Source organism: Zootermopsis nevadensis, unplaced genomic scaffold (assembly GCF_977971745.1).
Source record: "Zootermopsis nevadensis isolate Lab colony 2312 unplaced genomic scaffold, Znev_1.0 Znev_ptg000007l, whole genome shotgun sequence".
Taxonomy (NCBI): Eukaryota; Metazoa; Arthropoda; class Insecta; order Blattodea; family Termopsidae; genus Zootermopsis; species Zootermopsis nevadensis.
Genome location: NW_028259139.1, coordinates 14,351,697 through 14,370,378, shown reverse-complemented (window position 1 = coordinate 14,370,378; position 18,682 = coordinate 14,351,697). Strand labels below are relative to the sequence as shown.

General features: G+C 38.4%; 1 long non-coding RNA gene across 1 annotated transcript in view; it reads left to right on the top strand.

Annotated features, from left to right (window-relative positions):
* The window catches only part of LOC147874632 (uncharacterized), a 36,480-nt gene extending 23,068 nt beyond the window's left edge, over nt 1-13,412 (top strand). The window contains exons 2-3 of the long non-coding RNA XR_015533961.1: nt 8,171-8,284; nt 13,175-13,412. This is a non-coding gene — a long non-coding RNA (uncharacterized LOC147874632). The remainder of the gene's footprint in view (nt 1-8,170; nt 8,285-13,174) is intronic.
* The last annotated feature ends 5,270 nt before the right edge of the window (nt 13,413-18,682 follow it).

Sequence of the window (18,682 nt, the reverse complement as noted above, 5' to 3'; positions counted from 1 at the left end):
ATTACAGTCAAAATAAACAGTAAGTATAATAAATGGGAAACAGTTGCATTAAGCATGAAAATGGTGAGAAATGCGTACAAAACTTTAGTCAGAGCACCTACCATGTCCCACCGTCTATTTATCCTTTATATAACCATGCGAATAAGTAATGGAAGATGACTGTCTTCAGGGTTTTTGCGCCGTGTAATCTGGTAGACGTTTACCGACGTTTCAGAGGTCCTCGTTCCCTCCATCGTCCCTGAATCCTTGCACGGCTTTGGAAATTTCGATGTTGTTCTTCAGGGCTCTGAAACGCCGTGAGGACTTTTAGTTAGATACCAAGTTTGGGGGAAATATGCTGACTCAATCTTCAGACTGAGGACGACGTCAGTATGTTCTTCTGAAACGTCGGCGTCTGCCTGAGGCTTCACAGGTCGTTAATACTCAGAAGACCAACGTTGGCACCCATAAATCCCTTGAATGCATGTTTTTAAAAAGTTTATTCTCGATGTTTATGCTGTGTTATGTTGTCTGCTATCGTTTGAGTTTCTTTGTCCAAAGAGGACAGCAGAAATTCTAAATAGAAATTAATGACTTATATTTGTGTAGGTAATCCATTTGTTGACGGATAATTAAAAACCTCTAGAAAATTCCATCGTTGAAATGTCTTCGCTTTTAAAAGGCACGACCAAGTTCTAAACATAAGAAGTAATGTTTCCGAGTGTTTCCATCTGTAACTTCAGACGCGTATCATAAATTATTTGTACATAATGAGAATATATATGTAGGTTTACACCCAGCTCTTTAACTACGTATACGTAATTAAATAAAGACAAATGACTGTCTACTTGGAGACGTATCATAGCACGAATTTTGAGGGCCTGATAGTTAAACAATGCTGTAATAGATCTCATCTAATACGATCGCCATGTTAGTATTTCTTTTACAGAAGCTAATTATGCAGGACGATGTTCATACCTTATTCTTTGAAATCTAACGAAGAACAGCTAAGCTTCTCGTAGGTTACAGAACAAGGCGTTCTTTGCTGCTTTTTATGTGTCGTTAGTCTTGGTATTAATTTATGACAGACAAATTCCCTTTGTTAGAAGATAATCATATTAAGCTGGGCGTATCCCATTGTACAAAGCCATAGGTTGTTTTTAAAGTATATTTAATTAATTATTGATCACACTGAAAAGTTTCAAATAAATATTTTTTGATCTAAAATAAGATCCGTGTTGTTGTTGTTCCGCTGAACAACTTGAAAAAAGTAGAAAGGTTAAGTTTGATCTACAAATGCGACGTTACTTTTTACCGACAGGAAAGAATATCGAGTTTGCCAGGCAAATTTGATAGAGGGCGCTTTAGTATTTATTATTTATTTATTTAGTGTTCTGTCTGAGGACAGGTCCATATGAACAGGATCCTTCCATCCTTTTCTCGGACTGGGACCTGTTCATATACGTTCTTGGCAGATGATCCAGAAGTGGTTTGCCATTGCCTTCTTCTGTGTGTGAATGGAGTAATTGTTGGGATGCCACGGAGAAACCGGGGAAGCCCCCGGAGGAAAACTCCGTGTTGCCTAGACCACAACACAAGTTATAAATTCGGGCACCGCCGGGAATCGAACCCGAGAGCCAAAAACCAAATATGTAAGCGTTGATTTTATGCGATTCGTGCAAAAATGAACAAAAAACCCCAGTGAAACGAGTTGAAACAAAAAATAACAAATGATTTGCTACTATATAGTGTCTCAACTATGCATCATCTTGAAGAGAAAGTGAGTCTTGAACGCAGTAAGGAACAGATGGCGAACTTCGACTCGACTTTTCTGTGCTGTAAGTAGATCAGAGGTCGGGCTGTGTCTAGAAAAGATCTCAGGACCCTGTGCGTGATCTGACCCTCCCTCTGAACGCCGCATGCAATCACGAACGAGCTTTGGGTCGATTGTCCAAGCCTGTTCTCGTCTTTAGCTTCCCCGGCAGAGGCTAAAATCCTAATCATTTCTTCGCCCACTTCTGCACTGAACACCAGATGATCGCAAATTTCGTCGATATCAATTAACTTCTTTACTTGCTGGTTTGTTGAGAGGCGAAATCATGTGATTTCTGGACAAACAACTTCAGGCTAATAAATCATTACTTACTCCTCTAAAGGACAAAACTGATTTAAAATTCGTCTAGAAACACAGTTACATCACACATCTCCTTAAGTAAGTCATCTTAAGTATTCTATTGAAGAGATTTCTTTTATTTATTGTAAGGACCGTATGAAACACATGAAGACATTTCTCTACAAGCTGAGCCACTACAAGCTTTTAAATAACTCTGCTCTATATCAAATCTAAAACTTCTTGACGATGGTGAAGAGTCAATTGAATAAAAATTTTCTTGGATATTATCCATCGTCTAGTAAATATAAAACGTAAAACGACGTTTCGGAGATGAGACTAGTAGTCCGGAGATAGGGATTAGCTCTATCTAGTGGGCCCAACTGTGTAGGAAGCTGAAGACGGAGATAGAGTCCCATCTCCGAAACTTCGTTTTACGTTTTATATTTACTAGACGATGGATAATATCCAAGAAAATTTTTATTCAATTAACTCTGCTCTATGGTGAGAGTTTTCAGCTACTCGTGTGGTGGACTAGAACAGCAAATTCAGTTGTTGTGCGCCCATTTGCAATTATTAACGCGAAAGACGTCCCTCCTCGGTCGAGTGCGGAGAAGAGACAGGTCATAGATTGTTGACAGACATCGACAAATCTCGAAACACTTATATTAAAATCACGCACGTGGACCTAGAATAACACATAAGGCTGCTGGACATAATTAAGAATAATCTGTTTTTAGTCTTAACGCAATAAATAGCCACATTAAATCTGAAATACAGATATTATTTTGTTGAAACCGTGAGTCTAATTTTGTAATATGAGTGAAGTCCGCTTTTATAATAATCCTTAAGTAGTCTTATTTAGAATAAGACTGTCTTCTGGGTTACTGCGCAGTGTAGTCTGGTAGATGTTTACCAACGTTTCAGAGGTCCTTGCAGCCTCCATCATCGCCCTGACACGGCGCAGCAACCCAGAAGACAGCCATCTTCAGACCCACCGCCGTGGAAACCTCACATCTCACACAATAAGGAACAAGTTTGGAAAGTCTGTTTACCCCAGCTGAGGTTTACCATCTTTCTCTCGCGATGTTCTAATTCGAAATTGTTACACTGAATGAATTGTATTAATCTCGCGACCTATAAGAATCAGTCCAATTTATCGTCCAATCAGACTGTACTCCGGACTTCCTGGACGGGTAGTTAATGTATTAATTCGTTACAGAAGCACAAAGTAGTCGATTATTTTAATTTGAATTACTCCAAGCAATGGACATTCACTTAAGAGCTACCTCTGATACTGAGTCCAGTTTACGCAATGCATCATTCTCAAAATGATTATCTCATCGGACATGAGAAGACAGCTGCTTATGTGGATGGCAGTTGTCTTGACTTACCCCACGTTTCATCTTATGTTTCTTAGCACCCCCCCCCCCCCCCCACTACAAGTGTATTAAGCCGGGCAGGTAACCTGGGGGAATCTGCGTTGTATCGCCTTCATTGTCTGAGTGATTTATCGTCGTATTCAGGCTTCATGACTTAAGTGCTAACGTCGCTTTCAGTGCGATAATTATAATGAATGGAAGCGTTATTATTATTATTATTATTATTATTATTTGCGTACGACTATTTTATACTGTACTAGTACAGTTCTAACAGCGTTACTGCGCAGAAATTGCGCAAATGTTTTTTATTTCTTACGAATTTTTTATTGATCAAAAAACTTATCATGGGCCTGATTATTCATACGTATCGTTGTATGTCATAAAAATATTATTTATCTCAAACCTGAATTCAAATTTTTTAGCGAAATTCGAACCCAGGGTAGTTATCGGGTTTATGACCTTAATTCCTGCAATTTCCTCGTCAAAAGAAAAACAAGAAACCCTGTGTTTTGCACCGTTTTTGTATCGCGGTTAGTTTAATAACTCCGTAAATCATATCACCGGGACTCAAACCCAGGACGGTCTTTGTTTCTATAATGTCTTCGTCGAAACAAATAACTTCGGTCTCTCCCGATGAATAACTTCGAAGCTGATTACTGTTGATGATATTGCAAAGACAAACGTTCTTGGATTTGGGAAAATTTTTCCGGCGATACTGAACGATGAGCATCGAATCATCAGGCCTGTGTTTGACGTACGGGCCAGAACGAGTAATACGTAATGTAAGTTAGCTTAATTGTTTTATACATTGCAATAATTAGGTCAAAACCGCTGTATGCATCTAGCTTATGGAATAATTTCGCGTTTACTGCCTCTAATAAAATTAAAAATATACAAATTACATTTCATAATTTGTGTTATTATCGATTAGTTTAAATTTGATATTTATATAATTATAATTTAAATTATTTACATTTATGAACACTTCTTTCCAGACGATGACATGTTGATATTTGCTTACGAAACGCCTTTAAAATTTTCTTTGAAACATTTTGATATTACTTTTGTTTGCTTACGTTTAAGAATTAGGCTACTTTATGAAAGGGTGCAAATGAATTCTTGAATTTTGTGAATCCTTTGATTTTGATTGAATTTGACACGCGAACTTCTATTAGTCTATTATTGTCGTTTGTCTTTAACGCATTTCGAGGGCCACCTTCCTATATGGCCTGAATAAACATAATTCATTTTCACCCCAATCGACAGATTTTGACAAAACTTAAACGTTGGTGCTTCTCTTATGCCAGTACGTTTTATACGAACTTTAATCTTCTTGAAACTTCACATTACTTATGAGCCTATACACGTATTTGAGCGTACGTTATCACATATTAATCCTAGACAAAATGTCTTAAATAAGTGCCATAGAGAACTGTAAACTAATCATGTGATGATAGATAAGATCACCATTAGTAGGCTTATATTGACAACAAAGTGACTTCGGAAGCGTTGTCCAAGCTGCTGCGATCATAATTTGTGTCCGTCCACTCGACTTACTACCTACACACTGAACAAATTTGAAAGAGAGCACAAACAAACAAAATATCACCATAAAGGCTCATTCTGCATGGCTAACTTACCTCGTATGTGAAGGAACTGGATAGTCGTGTGTAACGTATGGAATTCAAGACTATTCATGAATACGCCATCATATCATTATATCACACGTCGTATTATTATATTATATCATATATATTACACACCCAAACATATAATTTATCATCTCATATCGTGTCATATACCACATCATGTGATAAATTTGCCTGTTCCAATAGAATTATTTACTAGGCGAAAATATTTTTCGCATTCTCGAAGACCCTCTACCTTGCATTTGGCTGTTTGTTTGCTCTATCAGGTAATAAGTTATGACTAGCTTAATTGGTGAGTAAATTTAATTAATTTAGTTAAATATTAAGTAATTTGGTTAATTAGTCGGTTTCAGGATCAAAGTTTATTACCGATTTAGAAATTCCATTTGTTAGTCACTTGATTGGTTGTATAGTTTGTTGGATTTAATTACAAAAGCTTTATCACGAAGTTCTTTTTGAGGGCTTTTAGTTAACACAAGTTCATTGGCTATAGTGTGGGTTTGTGTTACTTCGCAAAGTCTTCAGCCTATGTTCAAAGAACTGCTATGGTCGATAGTTTTAACATTCGAGGTGAGATTTCGACACCACGGAAGCATAATGGAAATAAAAACGCGTTTTGGGATATAATTTTTCTCTGCGTCACGCGGCGTGCGATGTCTTTTGGAACTACTGTTGTACGTTCATCCGCCCTGGAAAGTACGAAGTGCGTGCGTCACGGAATCTGGTTCTTCGTGAGTTACAGCGAAGGTTCTGGTCATAATATATTGATCCTTCCAAGTCTGTGCCAGCGATTAATTATTATTGGACGAATCAATTGGTCCCACGCACACACGCCGACATTTCCACATGGCCTTTGAGTTTATTCAAACATTTCAAATTCTTCTTTAAGTAGTGGTCGAGTATCAGACAGACTGACCGACGCGGCACGCATCCCGCGTCACGTGACATACAGCATCAGTTTGACGTCAGCATGAAAAATTTACGCGTACCTTCTACTGAATTATCACAAGTGCCAGTTAGCCTCATGTTTTCGACAATCAAATTGTAACTTCTGTAACAGATCGCGTTCAGTGAAGTCCTGACCTTTTAACCTTGCTCACTGTTGCCGATATTTCGTAGTTTAATCTCATCAAGTCGATGTTTGGATGATGGTTCGATTCCAACCTAAAAATTCTGAATTATCCTTTCATACGACGCTGTGTATTGAAGGCCTCTGAAAGAGTGCGGTAAAAGGTGAAGAATCTGTCAATAAATTGTAGACGGAAAATATTGAAGTTCAGACTATGCAATGTTATGAAATCAACAATTAATTGATTTGATAACAATAAAGACGTTTTAATGATATCTGAATATAATAATTAAAATTTGTATCTTTCAATAATGTGCTTTAGTACCATAGAGCTTTGACGTCATTGAACTATCCGCGTGTTTGATTCAGCCGCAGAGGTCGGGTGAAGGGGTTGATGTTTCGTTTCAAGCATCGAGCGTGCTGGGGTCTTACATAAATAAAATCCGAAAGTTCAGTGCCTCCATATCTGTACACATTCGGTCAGATTTCTTTGCGACCGTAAAATATGTTTTATAGTGCAAAACTGACCTATGTCTCCCAGTTTTGTTCCTTTACATTTTTCACTTTTAATATCTGTCAAATTAATTTTATTAACGGGTCCGTTTGAGTTGTGACGTAGTTAAAATATTTGGGAACAAAAATAACAAATCGAAATGATATTAACGAGGAAATTAGCAGGAGACTAAATTCCGGAAATGCTTGCTACTTCTCAGTCCAAAATATTTTGTCTTCCCGTCTGATTTCGAAGAACCTGAGGACGTGCAGAATATCACAAACTGCACACAAAATTTCATTCAAATCCGTCCAGTGGACGGACGGACACGCACGACAAACCCATAATGCGGTCTCGCTTTGCACTTCGTGCAAATAACGCATAACAATCAACCGGTCTTTGAAAATGTGAAGTAAATTTTGTTTACGGTTAAACCTAATTTGTAAATATTATTTAGAGGAACATCGGCTTTAGAGAAATAACATAGATCAATACTAAATCAAATAAGTTTGATTCGTAAAGAGTAACAAGTGTGAAGATGGCTGTCTTCTCGTTTGTTGCGCCGTGTAGTAAACTACACGGCGCAACAACCGAGAAGACAGACATCTTCGGACTCACCGCCGTAAAAACCTCAAATCGTACGTAGTAACAAGTGTAAATTTCTCCCGATTATCCGAGTTAGTTGCGAAATATATTTTTCGGATAACCGAAACCCCGGATAATAAAAAAAACTAAAATAACGCAAATGTAGCATAAATGTAGTTCTATTTACTGACATACAGTACTTAAATTTTTGAAGGTGTACTGACAACAGAAAATATTTTATACAAATTTAATATTGAATATACAAATTGTTTATTAAAAAGGATTCCATTGGATAATAATGACGTTCTATTGTCGTAAACTTTATGTTTTAACAACAATTTATTTGCGTTAATATGTTAAATAGTGTCATTATTTTACTTATGCCTTTCGTTTTAATCATCATAACTTTCATAATTAATTTTTAATTTTCGTTTAAACCAATTAACTCACTCCCCCACCCCCGATAATCGAGAGTCTGTTGCTGTATACGAAAATTTTAAGAAAATGAACGTGAAAAACCTCAAGATTAGCTAAAACGCAGTGCATTTATTAAAACGATCAATTTTAACAATTATATGAAATTGTACATATTTGTTGAGTTACATATTGTAAAATCTATGATGGCTAAAATAATATAGTGAAGAGTTGAAATTGATTGGGTTAATGTACAAAAGGATTTGAGTTGGATATGATAGGTAGAAGTGGATATAAGACTACAAAGTCATGTCTGTAAAGTGTAAATTAACCATCTGACTAATTGTAAAAGTTTCAACGTCTATATATTTTTATTAATTAACCATTTTAAAAGAGGCGTAGACAATTTTTGTATTTAAGAGAGACAAAGCAAGAAGGGAATATTGACCTATATATAAAAATATTATATATATAATATAATATGTACAGGTAGAGGCCTTGCGACGGACTGACCACTCGTCCAAGGAGTCCTACCAACTGTCCAACAGATAAAAGACAACGAAAGTTGGGACCCGGAGATGCTCAAGGCACCTTGTATTCTAAGTAAGTATCCATTTAATTTTCATTTTTTTTCCATCTTGTCTCGAGTCTTCTAGGGGGCTTCTTTGCAAGGGCAATCTTCGTCAGTTGTGTATAACGTAGTGTCTCACCGACTCCGTTATCCTAATTCTTAATTTGATTTGGATCAAAACATTCTCATGACTATCTTCTTTCACACCACCTCAATTCTACAAAAGTTAAGGACTCAACTGCAGACAACCTTTTATTAATAGCAATTAATTCGATATTTTACTCAAGAAGTTTTCCTTACATTAACCGAGATTGATTCATGAAATTTACATTTCTCTTGAATCTTACTGGCGCAGGTGTTTGTAAGAGATTTATCAGCTTTCTTTTTCAACCACGTGATTTTAAGAATTGCGTGCTCCAAGGCGGGGCCAGCTATTGAAAAAAATAGCATATATTGATGTTCGTTGGTTGAGGAAGTGGCCGTCCAACACGCACACTTGGTGGCGCGCGTGTCAGTCACGTGACTCAAGACAGCGTGACCCAGAATCCACTGCATGCCATATCACAATAAAATGGAAGATCAGAAAAGAATGTAAGTAATCTTTCAGACGATTTGCGAGTTAATTCACCGCTATTATTCTGTGGTCTGCTTCTTTCCGTTCATTCATTAGCTGTGACTTTCTCTGTCTCAACAACAACGCTTGGTTTCCCAAAGTTAGTGAATTTTGTTTAGTTTTTCGCTAGGTTATTAGTTACTCAGTTAACCATTTATTTAGCGAGTTGGTTAAAAATTAAACACAAATTCGCCTCGCAGTTGTATTTCATATCAATACGCATGCGCAGAGGAATTGTTTGCGCTGGACAGTCACTTATGCCCGTTTATCTACTACGCGTGTTTCTCAGGAGAATTATAGAAGTCGTAGCAAATCCGAATGAGTCGCTATCTACGCCATTTTGAATACAAAGTCATAAACGCTTTCCGTACATTGTCCTGGTTTCCGCGAACCTTAAGCGGTTGTAAGAAAGTGACGCGTTCAGCAAAGTCGCCATTTGGTGCCCCCGAAAATTTGGATTCATGTTTACAGACCGAGAGGTATCAAGGTATGTTTAAAATTGAAGCAGCCAATTAGCCCCACCTTACCCTAATGCCATAGTAAGCCGTGCCACATGCCAAGTTGTTTTCAGTGTTCTCTGTGAGGTTCGTCCGCATTTAAATGGAGCGCAATCATGAAAGCGTGGGACGTGTTCTATACGCGCTTAATCAAAATTACATTATGCCTGCGTTTCTGTAACAATTTTTAAACTGTAAATTAGATGTGAAAATTTCGAATCGGCCAGCGGTGATATACTACCAACATTCACATAATGGGAACAGCTTAGTGAAACAAAAGACTGTTTGCTCATTCATAGGTTAGGTTGCTTACACGACGCAGCAAACCAGATGTTTAAGTTTCAAAGCCCAACAGTGTTTACCTGAATAGAGTAATGTAGAATCTTCTGCAAGTTTGATCGCAAAACTTATTTGTTCTGAAATCAGGGCGACGTCGGCTTTTGATTGGGCGGTCATACGTAACTTTATCCCGTACACATGTGTGTGTGTGTGTTTTATACTTAATTTATTATAACTGTTGCCATGGTAACGCAATTAACTGGCAAAGTTATTTAGTGACGTCGTTCCAAGCGCAGAATCTATTATTACCAATATTTGATACAATGTGAAGATGATTATTAACTTGTAACCGAGATAGATTTGGTTCAAAGTTTCTCAAGAATTAACTTATAATAAAAATATCAATTCAAATGGCAGGTCTTCCGTTCAAAACTCAAAACAGGCCCCCTCTCTCCGGGTTAGAAGTCAGAAGATTTCCCTGAAAGTGTATGTTATCGATAGCCAACTTCTGATGTGGACCCATCGTTTGTCATCCAGTGATCTAAGCGGGCAACGCTTTGCTTACTTTTGTGGTTGTGTAAAGAATTTGTAAGGACACAAAGGACTAGAAAAGCAAATATAATGGAGTTACTAGCTCGAAAGTGTTTTCGAAGGAGTATCATCCTGGACTCCAAGTATCGGCACTTGAATGCGAACGACGGGAGAGTTTTGCTAACTCCACCACAACCACTTTCTTTTATGTAATTTACTGTTCACCAAGTTATCTAATTTTATTAGACAATAAGCAGTCTCACTTGATAGAACGTTGTTAAATAATAGGAATCCAGGGAAGTTTTAAACAGCTGAATTTGGCTGAAGACCTAGCTCGCGCTTGTACTGCCCGTCCCTTATCAAAAACCCAATTGCGCCCGGAACGTCACACGTGTTAGCTGCCGAGTTCGTTATCGATTTTGACAAGATCACGACGATCTTAGGATCCAGTAGGAAAGTGTGTGACCAATCAAGTAATCGCTCAACATTGACGTCGATCGCAGAGGTCACATCTGATTGGTCATGGATCACAACGCATTACGTTGCATCGACCTTGACAAAAACGACTTCTTGTTCTCTTTGTCTCTCTCTCTCTCTCTCTCTCTCTCTCTTTCTGTGTCTCACTGCGTGCTTGGTCCCCCCCCCCCCCCCTTCCCAAGCCACACGTAAGATTCCCTTCTTTTTATCGTCGTCCGAGGCTTTCGGTATCCGGGTTGGTGCGCCTCAAGGCCTTTCAGGAATTTCCCAGAATTATGAGTGCGTTGTTTCATTTGTCTGTGGCGTGTTGCATGCGTAGGGTATCCCGAGCTGTAGCTTGCACAACGGATTTTTCGTTTGTCATTGCGAGCCTTATGCGTAAGTGTATACAACAGAAATTTGAGAAAAATTTCGTGGTCCATAATTTTACTTCGACCGAAAATTGTAACACACTCGGCGCATGTAATTTTTAAGTTCGTTGCTCTGAGTTCAGCACGATTAGGTTAGTGTCTCGTGTGGTGGAAGGAAAAAAAAGAAAGAAACATGCAAAAGAGAAGAAAAAAGATGATGATGCTTCCAAGGAGAATGCTAAATTGCTAAAATATGAGCAAAGCCTGGCTGTGCGTTAGCGTCTGAACGAAGGCGGTCGCGCTGGCTACTTTAGCGCATTCAACTCGCCCTACCATTTTGTCTCCAAAGGACAGCTACACGCACGCGCTGTAGTGTCTGACCCCGAGCGTCATTTGTTCCCTCAATCGGCGCAAGAAATAATGACAAAGGATATAATTATTTTTGTTAGCCCTTTAAAGCCTAGGGGCTACTAAATTTATTCCTAGCTAACTCAATAATGAGTAATATTTTATTTTACGTTTCGTATGATTCTCATTTTTAGCAGCGATAGTTCCGTTGGTGGAGTTTTGTACTCCACAGACCGATTTGTTTTTAGAAGTGAACCCTGCGCGGTGGCGGAAAATGGTAGAGCAGGAATACGCAGAAGACAGAACTAAGTAACAACGCAAGTGACGAACGCTGTTGAAAATATCTTAAAGTATGCATTAATCTAAATACAATATGAAATCAAAATACAAAACAAAAGAAAAAGGCAGGAATAAAAGCGTAGTGTGACATAGGTCCAGATGGAAAGAATATTTTACCGTATAGACATCGGAATGAGCATTTTGTATTGGCACAAGAAGAATATTAACACTATTTTAAATGCCTTATTAAAAAGTCTCTGTTATTCAATTATGACACCTAATCAAAGGTTGTGTTCGTTATGCACTTTTCTTGGAACAATTTATTACTTATTTATTTATGTGTATTTTTTATTTACCGAGACTGTCAATAACTCTACGTATATATAGCTTCGAAATAAACGGATGAAAATGAATGGCGATCTGGAAGGAAACGGGCCTGGTCTATCAAAAGGCAGCAACCCGGCATTCGCCTAGAGGGACTGAGGTAACCCACTCGAAACCTCCGTTACGATAGCCGGCCTGTTGGCCGAGATTCGATCCCGGGATCTCCCAATTACGAAACGTCAATGCTGACTTCTCGACCTCTACACGGATATGGTTCGGTTAATCCCGCGAGATTTTCTTCGCCTGTCGAAGGAGAAATGCCGTTTTGCGTCTGCAAGGTAATTACAAATAAATTAATTTGTGGTCCATTAAGTTGTAATTGTTGTCTTTCAACCTGGCTGTCTCTCTCTCTCAATCTCTCTCGCTCTGCAGACCAAATTCACTTCACGCACGGTCGCAGTGCCCTTGAATGATAGGCCATCTCCTTGTACGGCCTTAGTGTATCTCCATCTACCAGCCTGCTTTGCTTCGCAGTGTTTATTGCTTTATTTTTATTTTGAATATCGCTTAGCGCTGTCCAGTGAAATTTTTCTTTGTTACAAATTGATATAGCTTGTTTCCACTTCTCGGTCCGATCAGGGGAGTCAGAACGTCTTCCTACACTCACCGTTGAACAAGACACAGATGTTTATCCAAAACTTTCGAATCTGGGTAATTTTGAATTGAACCTTGATAACTGAATCGATGTCATGTAAATGTATGTAGAAGTGGAGGTTCGGCCGGACACGCATTCTTATCGACTGCACTACTCAGACTGAAACAAAAACATCAACCTTTTGAACCCGAAGTTCGACTGAGTAATATTTAAAAATTTGGTCCGAACCGCAAAGAAAACAAAACACTTTACCGTTAACCAAGATTAACTGGTTTATGCTCTTTGTTATGAGAATCTTAGGAAACGCTTAAATACAAAATGCATATTTATCGTGCGTTTTTCGTGCCATGCGCATGATATTAACGCACATAGGGCTGTTAATATCTGCGTGTCCGTTCGTCTGTCCGCATTCCAGTGAGAAAATACTTTTCCAAGAGAAAATTTTGGACATGGTATAGTCTGAGCTACTAAAAAGCCTCGTTAAACAGACTATAAATAAATAAAATATACGTTTTAATCATATTCTTTAATCTTTTTTCCATCCTAACTACAAAATTCTTGAATTTCAGTCTGTTGTTCCCGCTGAGTGACCTGAACGAACTATTTTCCCTCACATGCTGTCTTATATAAATACAGAATGTTCCAAAATAATGGAATATTAACCATTCTTCAGCTGTATTGAGACAATGACATGTGGTATCAATTCGACGGGGCACCCCAAAGTTACCATCGAGATGTCATCACCTATCTTGTTAACACTTTACCTTACCCATAGACAGGACACAGGGGATCTGTCGAGTGCCCCCCCCCCCCCCCCCCCCAAGGACCACCAGATTTAACCCCAGCCGACTGTTTCCCGTGGGGACACTTGAAGAACGTGCACAGCACAACGCCAACACTTCAAGACCTCCGGAAAAGAATTAAAAGATGTCGCTCTTTAAACACCTGCACTAGATTTGATAATTTACACTAAGTGCCAATGCTGATGTACGTAATGGTTCAGTTTATTAAAATGTCTTCATGTCATTCAATGAATGTGTGTATATATCATTTTGGGACAATCTGTACGCGTACCATTTTACAGTGAAATTGGTCTTGAACCGGAATGCAAAGTAATCGCATTTCGGTATGTTATATGGAAGTTCGTGCCATTAGAGTTTACAAAATTTTCCGCCTGAAGCGCTACACTCACAGTTGTTAAAATGGCTTCTGAAGAAAAGCGTATTTCGGAAGAACAAGGCCCCGAAGACGTGGCGGAGCGCCTCCACGTTTCCACAGCTTCGTCACGGACGTCTTTAATAGCAGGTTTTCGGAGAAATAGACTGGCCCCCTTGTTCGCCGGACCTCACTCCCCTTGATTCTTTCTTCTGAGGGTGCATCGAGGATGCTGAGTACGCGCTATCAATGGCTGCCGCTTTGCCGGAACTTGCTGGGAGGATGAGGGATGCAGTGACTACAGTTAACCCTCGATTTTCTAAACGTCTTCACTGAAACTGAAAAGAGGTACGATATCTGCCGGGCCACTTGTGCGTCCCTCGTTGAATTTCTATAAAAAAACGTATGTTCAAAATTTTTTGATTATATGACGTGCTCAAATGCGTTTACCTGTCTCTCGATGATGCCTGTCTTCTGGAATATTGCGTTGTCTGGAAGTTCACAGCCTCTCCTAAACTCCTTGCTGTTTCCATTATTAGGGCTGAAACGTCGGTAAACTTCTCCTTCTTCTTGTTCGCCGCCGTTAGAGCTTAAAATTTCTTGATTTAACAATGGTTTATCTAATATTTATTTATTTTTCTATAGAATTTTATCAAATTATCGGTTGCCTGTATTCGTTTTTTGACAATAACACAAATTTGGTTTTCGTGATTTATAAGTCTTTGTCCCTGTCTCTTGTCTTCGTGTCTCCGAATATCAGATTATGGCAATTTGTGTGTTAACTCTTTGTGGTACAGTATTTACATTTCTACATTTATAGGCCTATAAAGAAAGAATCCGTCTTAGATCTTGGTCGCTTTATGTTACTGAATGTGTTCTCAAAACGACATTTTATCGTTAATACAACTTTATTCCCTTTCTAACGACGTTTAAGCAAAGTAAGAGGTCGTAACAACGCAGTTTGTACGTAAGTCCTTGTTTTAAGCCGTATTTTACGTAGGCCATCCAGTCCTAATATTATATAAAATATAGAGGAAATTATTATATGATAATGTTAAGTGAAGAGTAGAAAATGAGAAGCTATAAAGTTCCTCGTGGTGTATTTTTCTATTTACCAATTTTACCTTCTTATTTATATCCTAAGATTCTCTTGGGCACTTTATTTCAGTGATAGATTTTGTACTGTCACGAAACGCCAAGTTTCATCGTCGTCTTCGGGATTCGATGTCGTAGAGACAAAACTGAAATCTCTTCAGTCCGGAGGAACAGAAAACACATTTGATAACAGAAAGCACGCATGATTTTACTTCGTATCTCAGCTGTCAACGGACGGAAATAAATCAGACAGTAATTAGAACACGAGGCATAATTTAAAAGTCTGCCGGTTGGAAACATTAATTCATCCTCACCTTCAAACATTTTTTACGTTACTTTTTTTGTTGCTGTGAGACGGACAGGCAGGTTATACGTAGCAATGTGTTCGTTCCATCTGCGTCGTGATTTCACGCCCCGCGCTGAGCCTCAGGCCATAGAGAGAGAGAGAGACCACGTAGTCCACCACGCCCTGCTCTGTCCTCAGGCCCAGATAGATCGCGAAGTATGAGTAACAACTACGTACCAGCCAGTCAGCAGACGCAGGTTCTGATAGGAAGGGCTGACCAAAACTTCACACGTTCCTAACGAAAGTTACGACCGACAAAATTCCTGCCTCGCAGTCCGCATTTCCCGGGTCTGATCCCCAATCCGTTCACTCTAAACTCTATCCCAAGCGAAAAACACGTTCTGGGTGCGATCTTTTGTTCCGAATCTTTCAGCCGAAATCGTGCTGCCATCTATTATCGGTCATACGAACTACTTTTTTTTTCCTGCCAAATGATGACTCGAGAACTGGTTTTCATGAAATGTGATTTCGAATTTATGCCATTCGACGCTATTTCAGGATCCTGTCCAGCCTACAGTAGGTACCAACGTGACGGGTGTTGAATACCGTGAGGTGGATGGTCGCCGGTGATGACGGTCAGAAGCCACGATCCTTTGCGATGATATCATCGCCAGATGACGTCATCGTCCTCAAGTCTCGCACGCATGTAATTTGGTATAATCTATAGTAAAAACGTGACGCATTCTCAAAGTTGGGAGGTGGGGCGATGAACATGTTTGATTAAATCATTACTCATAAAATGAACAGAGAGCACAATGGGAAGGTCTTACGTGTACATCTGAATATACGCGACGGATTTTCACGAAATTTTATTTTGGTGTGTAAACTATATAACTTGTCCCGAGAGACTAATTTTCGTTGATATTGGTCAACATCTATTTAGATTCAGGCAAAACCCGATTTTTTCATTGATTTTCTCAGACACAGTCCACTCACAGCTGAGCCAAACAATCGATTATAAGAATTCCAACTTCAGGCAATTATATTTTGTACTTGTGGGTTTATAGACTTTTCCCATGCTTAATAATTATGACGATGATGAAATCAAATATATATTTTAAAAATGCGATTTATTTCAATACCGCGTCAGTGAAATTCAGATTATCTGTGAATTAGAATAACTTTATCTTCCGATATAATTTTTCAAATTATTGTGATTTGCTTTTCTGAAAAAAAAAGAGAATTAAGATTGAGGATGATTGTTAATAACTGAAAGATTTGTATGAAGAATTTCCGAGTAATTTGAGTTTTCATTTAGATGGGATAATTTTGTGATAATTATTTTAGAAAGTCATTGTTACAGAGTTAATAATTCGAATTTTCTCGATTTCTTTCCTAAATTATTAGCTACCCTAGGTTTCCACACTGCCATGCGTGTCTTGTAATATTTTTAAACCCGTAAAGCAAAATCCACCTTTTGCAACCCTCCGCCCTGATTTGTGGAAAATGTCAGACGTTGGGCGCTGATGGTACCAGACGCGTCGTAGGTCATTAACCCTCAGATGCTTCTGAAACTACAGGCGCTCTCTCAAAGGTGAGAGGTTAAATTCTGTTTTTCTCGCCATAATTATTGCACTGTGCGTGGATTTGTTAATTTATTATATTTGTACCAATTGTGATCGTCTAAATTTCATGTAGGCATTGTTTCTAGTTTGTGGGAGAATAAAAGTAACTAATGCCTTAGGCAGAAATTTTACATCTGGACAGTAAAAATCGATTTTAAATTAAATAATTGCTAGTGAGAAGTGTATGTAATAAATTTACGTCGTATTCCAGTTATTTAAGGTATGGAGGATATCTGTTTTAGCGAGTTCTAACCTAACCTAACAATGCGATAGCTTATTGGAATTTTTGGTGGCTGGCAGAAACCAGATATTAAAGTACATTTTTATTACTTGATTCCAGAGCAAAATAAGATTCTATCAGGGGTTAAATTTGACGCCCCTCGTACAGTTATGGCGAATCGTGACTACAACAGCTAGTGGACACAAAATTCCGGTTCTGCGTTCCTCCCAGGACAAGGGGGGGGGGTTGAAGAATAAGACCCTCTTTAGTAAAATAAATCATAAAGGAATCTAGCACAGCGGTACGTCAGACTTTTATTTTGGAAGCAAATGCATCAGATCGCTTTGACGAAAAAAATTACTCAATTACGTGTATTCAACTTCCGTTAGTTACTTCATTGTGGAGCTCCGAATCTGTCCCCCATGCGTGCTACATGCTCTGCCCTCACGTCTACAGTAACTAATCTGTTCAGCTCATACGATATTACGGTCGCTTGGTTAGCATTCCTACTAAGTATTTGGGGCGTCCTGGGTTCTTATCTTGCATATGAGAGTTTTATCATCGTCGATACTAAAGTGAGAAATGAAAAAGACGTCGAATCGTTGAGTGACTTGAGAAAATCATGGAGCTCAGAATCTTAGGACTGACGAAAATATTCAACTACTACATTGTTTCATGAAGGAATTTTATCAAGTTTCATTTTGAAGCCTCTTAGTCAGTGAAATTTACTGCATTGAATGAGAAAGCTAATTAGATTTTTGTTCCTTTGAGCATAACTGCATTCGTTAATTGACTTGAACTCAAATTTAAGCTACATTAATTTGTTATGAACTGCCCATAAAACAGACGCAAGCGAGAACATGTTCCCCAAACCGTAATATGGGCTCTGTTTTTCAAAATTCGTCCTTTATGATTTTATATGAACTTGCTAATTACGAATTATGGAGTGTTGGAGTGAAGACGGATGGGCGCTTAAGAAAATCAGGGACTGTGCATTTGTAAAGAAAGCACAAATCATAGTAAAACCTTCTGAGTGAACGAACCAAGTAGCTAACAACGTTTAGACGTGTGCTACGTGATACATATGCTGCTTTTGCTGTAAACCCTCCGGCGGTTACTTTGAAATACAGACTGCGTCACTTTTAGCCAGTAGGCTCGTCAGTCACCTGAATGTTGCGAAATTAAAAGTGTGTATTGTATTTTTAGATATGTCTCCTCCTTGCAGTGCCACGAAGTCTGAGTCTGAGATTAAAGGTCATAAGTTAGCTAATATAAATGTACCATTTGCGTTGACATGGAAATATAAACACAATACGCAATAGCCGAGCAATTTGTTACAGGCCTCTGACGAAAGTTGCCCAGAATTGTATGTGGATGAAAGAAACGTGACGTAATCCCTTACCTATATCGTGCTTCAAAATTTCAACGAAACCGCATGAATCAAATTAATTTTGTATAAAATAAAATAATGAAGAATTGGAAATTGTACATTGAAATGAAAGAATGAATAAATGAATAACCTCGGGAAACTTTTGTTAATATTTAGTTCGAAATTATTTCACGTTGGCGAAGACCGTTGAATTTCAGTAGAACATTTTGCAATAAGCTACTTACATTCTATGCTTCTGAAACTGGTGCCTTACTCACAGTAAATAATATAAATTTCAAATATTTTAGAACAAAATTTTACGAGAAA